The sequence below is a fragment of the Sapajus apella genome, unplaced genomic scaffold (genome assembly GCF_009761245.1).
Source record: "Sapajus apella isolate SASKATOON/1434 unplaced genomic scaffold, GSC_monkey_1.0 scaffold44, whole genome shotgun sequence".
NCBI lineage: Eukaryota > Metazoa > Chordata > Mammalia > Primates > Cebidae > Sapajus > Sapajus apella.
In genome coordinates, this window is record NW_022436984.1 from 1,237,110 (window position 1) to 1,243,109 (window position 6,000).

The following is a 6,000-nucleotide window of genomic DNA, read 5'->3' on the forward strand; positions in this document are numbered from 1 at the left end:
GTCTAAATGGCCAATTAACTAAATGGCCAATTAACTTATGAAAGTGTGTTTTATCTTTAGTAATCAGAGAAATTAAAGTTAAAACCGCATTGAAATACCACTACCACACATACCACATTTGGCTTATTAAACAGCTTGACAATACCACGTGTTGACAGGAAAATAGAGCAAGAAGAAGTACCATTCACCACTGGTAGACGTACAAATGGACATACCCACTTTGGAAAGCAGCTTGGCACTGTCCACTAAAGTTTGTTGCACATACCCTATAACTTAGCAATTTCATTCCTAGGTAGACAGCCTAGAGCAGGGATTCTCAAAGTATGGTCCCTGCACCAACAGCATCAGCGTCACCTGGGAACTTAGAAATGCCAACTCCTTGGGCTCCACCCAGAACTACTCAAGCAGCAACTATAGGTGTAGGGCCCAGCAATCTGGGTTATAATAAACCCTCCATGTTACTGTAATGCATTCTGAAGTTTGAGAACTACTGCCATGGAGAATTAGAAACTTGTGTTTATCAAGATAAACGGACAAGGATGTTTTTGACAGCATTGTTTATAATAAGCTAACACTGAAAACAAGCTAAATTTCCATGTACACCATAATGGATAAATATGTTATAGAATAGTTACATAATACAATGAAATGTCAAAAAATAATGAATCACAGCTATACAAAATATCATGGCTGTCTCAAACATAATGGTGAGTAAATATTGAAGACACAAAGAATGTATTTTTATATCCATATAGAGAAAGGTTCTTGTCAAACTATATATATATTTATATATAATGTTTTAAGAACCCCAAACTGTATCTTCAGTTCCAATCTTTTCGTTCGCTTCCTCCCTCCCTCCCTTCCTTTCTTCCTTTCTCTCTCTCTCCCTCTCTCTTTCTTTCTTTTTTTTGAGACACAGTTTTGCTCTTGTTCCCCAGGTGGGAGTGCAATGGCATGATCTTGGCTCACCACAATCTCCGCCTCCTGGGTTCAAGTGATTCCTCCTGCCCCAGCCTTCCAAGTAGATGGGATTACAGGGATGTGCCACCATGCCCGGCTAATTTTGCATTTTTAGTAGAGATGGGGTTTCTACTCTGGTCTTGAACCCCCGACCTCAGGTGATCCGCCCAACTTGGCCTCCCAAAGTGTTAGGATCACAGGCATGAGCCACCGTGCCTGGTCCAGTTCTAATCTTTTCTTAGAACTCCGGGCTGGCATATAACCAGTACCGACCACATAAAGTGTGTTCAGCTCATATAACATATCTTATTCTTTATAACTATAATCTCTGTAGTGACCACAGAGTGTTTCATAATATGGGTATACCACATTTATTTAACTACTTTCTTCTTGAAGGGCTTTTCTAGAACCCTGTTTAGGCTGCCCCTGTAGGCTGAAAATTCTATGAGGTGAGAGACCTTGTCTGTCCTCTAAGACAGTATCTGCTGTTCAATAGTTCATTGAGTTGCTTTTCCAGATTAACTTTCCTGTAATAAAAAGGAATGCTGGCCGGGCATGGTGGCTCACGCCTGTAATCTCAGCACTTTGGGAGGCTGAGGTGGGTGGATCATGAGGTCAAGAGATCGAGACCATCCTGGCAAGATGGTGAAACCCCGTCTTTACTAAAAATACAAAAATTAGCTGGGCATGGTGGGACGCACCTGTAGTCCCAGCTACTTGGGAAACTGAGGCAGGAGAATTGCTTGAACCCAGGAGGTGGAGGTTGCAATGAACTGAGATCATGCTGCTGCACACCAGCCTGGTGAAAAAGTGAGACTCTGTCTCAGAAAAAAAAAAAAAAAAAAAAAAGAATGCTTTGGCCAGTTTTATTAATCTTTGTTATGGGATGAATTGATTCCTTGTACATTTTTTGTGTAGTGAATTAGCCCTGGAGAATCCATTCACGTCTGGATGACCTGACAGAATAAATGTTCCAGACTTGAAAAATGAGACTGTAGATTCTGGGGCAGAGTGATCCTCTAAGGTCATTTAATTTCCCTCTCTGACATCTCTTTTCTGTCCCAGTGCAATAGCAGCTAGGAAATGTGTCAAGCCTTAGATTTAGGATACCGTATGTCTCAAATGTTCTGAGAGTACCTACTTAAAATGTCCTAGCTGTCTTTAGTTTACTTGATCTTGTATTCTAGTTTGTGGTTTGGGACATTTAACCCCATACCTGGACTTCTAGAGAGTGACTGGCTCTAGAGAAAATGCTTGTAGGGCAGAACAGGCCATCTGGAAGTCCTGTGTCTTTGAAACCTTGCCTCTATACTCCCTACTTAATGACAAGCTGTCTAGCCCAGTCCTAGAAGAGTCATAAAGGAGTTCTTCCCTGAGTTTGGCTGTCAGAGCAGAGCCTATGGACAGCTGCAGGAAGGGGCAGCAGATGCTACTTTGGGTGTGGCTCAGAGAAGAGACCTAAGCAGCATGCACACTGACTGCATGCTGTCAGATTTACCTTGGAAAGCCCATTGTGATGTCACATGAAGTCACAGCCTGGAGGCAGAAAACTCATCGGCCGAGAAAAGCATCTGGTTGAAAAATGGCACCAATTTGGGGGATGGACATCCCACTGCCATCATGTATCAGCCTTTCATTATTATTTGTTTTTTTTATTTTGGGGCTTTGGATGCTGTTTTCTGGGAATCAGAGCTGGAAAAAGGTGCCAGCTAAGATAAACTCAGAGGTATGTGATGTAGCCCTCCCTTGAAACTCACTGGTCCCTGCTCCTGAGGCCATAGAAACTCCTTTACTTTGGGTCAGGGAAGGAATTGGATGTGGGGAGAGGGAAGCAGAGACAGTGCCCATGATGTCTTCCTATAGGTCACTATAAATCATTTTTCCTTCAATTCATTTCAACAGACCTTGATCACCTGTTATATACGGCAGTGTAGTAGACATTGAGGAAGAATAAAAGGCTATCCCCATTTTCTAGGAGCTCCAGGTGAAGTGGGGGAGACAGATAGACACATAACTTCAAGGAAAGAGAATGTGTTAAGAGTTAATAGATGTATAAATGTTGCTAAAGACATGGGAGGAAGACAGCATTTGAACTAGGGGCTCTATAAACTGCCATCAGGGAGAGCTCAGGTTTGAGTGTGCTTCAGAGGAAGTGTGGGATTTGGAAGGTGTTTGGGGTGAATAGAGGAAGGCGGTGGAAGCCTTTAAAAAAGAGGGCATACATTGGAAAAAAGGCATGGGAAAGGGAAGAGTATTGGATGTGTTTGAGGAGAGATGTCACCAATCTGGATGGAGTATAGAACTGTAGGGACTCAGAGAAAAGGTTGAAAAGTTGACAGAGGTCACATTGTAGAGTTTTGAATGCCAGGCTGAATACTTTGTATAAATACAACTCTGCAATTTGAAAGACATCAAAGATTTTAAAGCCAGGCAAAAATGTGCTTAGATCTGTGCTTTAGAGCAATGCTTCTCAAACTTTAACATGCATATGTATCACCTGGGGGGTCTTGTTAAAAATCAGATTCTGATGTAGGAAGTCTGGGGTAGGGATTGAATTTCTACAGTTCTAACAAGCTCCCAGGTGATGCTGCTGCCCTTGGACCGGGACCACACATTAAGAGTGAAACTTTAAATACCTCCAGCAAGCTTTTATTATAGTTCTCTGGCATAGCTAGGCCATTTTAATGGTTTAGTGGGAAGAAGGGAGGAAATAAAAGAATAAGAGCAGTACGGTGAAAAGGAGAATGTAGCCGGGCGGGGAGCGGGGCGGGGCTCACGCCTGTAATCCCAGCACTTTGGGAGGTTGAGGCGGGTGGATCACTTGAGGTCAGGAGTTCAAGACCAGCCTGGCCAACATGGTGAAACCCTGTCTCTACTAAAAATACTAAATTAGCCAGGCATGGTGGCATGCACCTGCAGTCCCAGCTACTGGGGAGGCTGAGGCACAAGAATCACTTGAATCTGGCAGGCGGAGTTTGCAGTGAGCTGAGATCATGCCACTGCACTCCAGCTTGGGCAACAAGAGGGAAACACCGTCTCAAAAAAAATAAAAAAGAGAACATAAATTAATTCCCCAAATATTTATCCCCCACCCCTCCCCCCATTTGCACTCCTCTCTGCACTATTGATACAGCAGTAAGTGGAAGAGGCGAAAGTATCTGCTGTCAGGGATGTGAAAGTGGAGGCGGTCTTGGGGTGAACATCTGCATGTGGAAGGTGATGCAAGACTCCCTTGCAAAGGAGGGAGAAGGGACTGAGTCTATTTTTCTTTATGCAAAGAGTCAGTCATAAATATTCTCATCATTTTCTATGAGGACTACAGTCATCACGGCATTTCCAGTGCCTAGTATACTGCCTGGCATATTCGTAATTGCTCTGGAGTTGTTTGTGAAATGAATAAATGACTTCCCAATTCTAACCCTGAATGACTCACAAGATGATTGTGTTTTAAACAACACAGGAAACATTAGACAGGCAAAGTTGTGAATGTGGTAGAAGGCAGAAAATCAACTATTGCTTTGGAAGTGCTTGTAGAATTTATGTGGAGATATTCACCAAGCATCTCAAATTAATTGCTGAGACCTGTGATGTTCAATATTGTATCTACTAGTCATATGTGACCATTTAAATTTTTTATTTTTAAGACAGGGTCTCACTCTGTCATCCAGGATGGGGTACAACTCATGGCTCACTGCAACCGTGAACTGCCAAGTTCAAGTGATTCTCCCACCTCAGCTTCCCAATTAGCTGAGACTACAGGCCTATGCCATCATGCCTGGCTATTTTTTGTATTTTTTTGGTAGAGACAGGGTATTTGCCATGGTGCCCAGGCTGGTCTCAAACTCCTGAGCTCAAACAATCCACTTGCCTCGGCCTCCCAAAGTGCTGGGACTACTGGCATGAGTCACCACACCTGGCCATAAATTAATTAAAATTAAATAAAATTTAAAATTCAGTTTCTGGCTGGGCATAGTGGCTCTTCCCTGTAATCCCAGCACTTTGGGAGGCTAAGATGGGTGGATCACCTGAGGTCAGGAGTTTGATACCACCTTGTCTCTAGTGAAAATACAAAAATTAGCTGGGTATGGTGGTACGTACCCATAGTGCTTGCTACTCTGGAGGCTGAGGCAGGAAATGACCTGAACCTGGGAGGTGGAGGCTGCAGTGAGCCAGGATGGTGCCACTGCACTGCACTCCAGCCTGGGTGACAGAGCAAGACACTGTCACAAACAAACAAAGACAGCACACACAGAACCCCCAAAGCTAATTGCGTCACTCTGCTAAAAGTAAGCACACAAAAGTTCTCTTTACGCTATTGCCCACAGCAGCATTTTCAAACCTTTTTTGATTCTCAAACTTCTTTCACTCTCATAATTTTGTCAACCTCCTTAGCAACTTCAAAAGCATTTTGTCCATTGTTCATAACATATAAGTTATTTTAGATAAATTTTATTTTAAAACAATAACTTTTTATAATTGGAAAGTTATTTTAACATCATCTTAAAGAGTAAAAACAAATGTCTACTTTTTCTTCTGTAACAAGTGATGCATGACATTTAATTGACTTTAAGTATATTAGGTATGACAATTTTCACAACTGGGCATGAGAAATGGCAAGGGTTTTGTTTTTGTTTTTTGTCTATATCAAACATAATCTGGCTTAAGCCTCCCTTTACCTAGGTTGGCAAAAAAAAAGTCCAACCTTTGTGTTGTGTAAGAGTTCCAGAGTTTCTGCAGTTTATCCAGAGTAGAAGTGAGTCAGGCCCTTAAGCCACAGGAATAGCTCTTGCTTTTCTGCTTAGCCGTCTGAAGGCAAAAACTGTGTCTCAACTCCTCTCTGCCAAGTTAGGTCTCCAGGGTCTTTGCTAAGCTCCTTAAACTGCTGCATCTGGGCTCTTAACACCAGAAGGGCTCGGGGACCCCCTACCCAGGGCCCTCCTACCCAGTGCACCTGAGGCCTCAGGACTGCTGGCATTTCAGGGAGCCAGCTTCCTTCCTGTCTCAACCCTCTGGGACACTTCAGCTTAAAATTTTCACAGA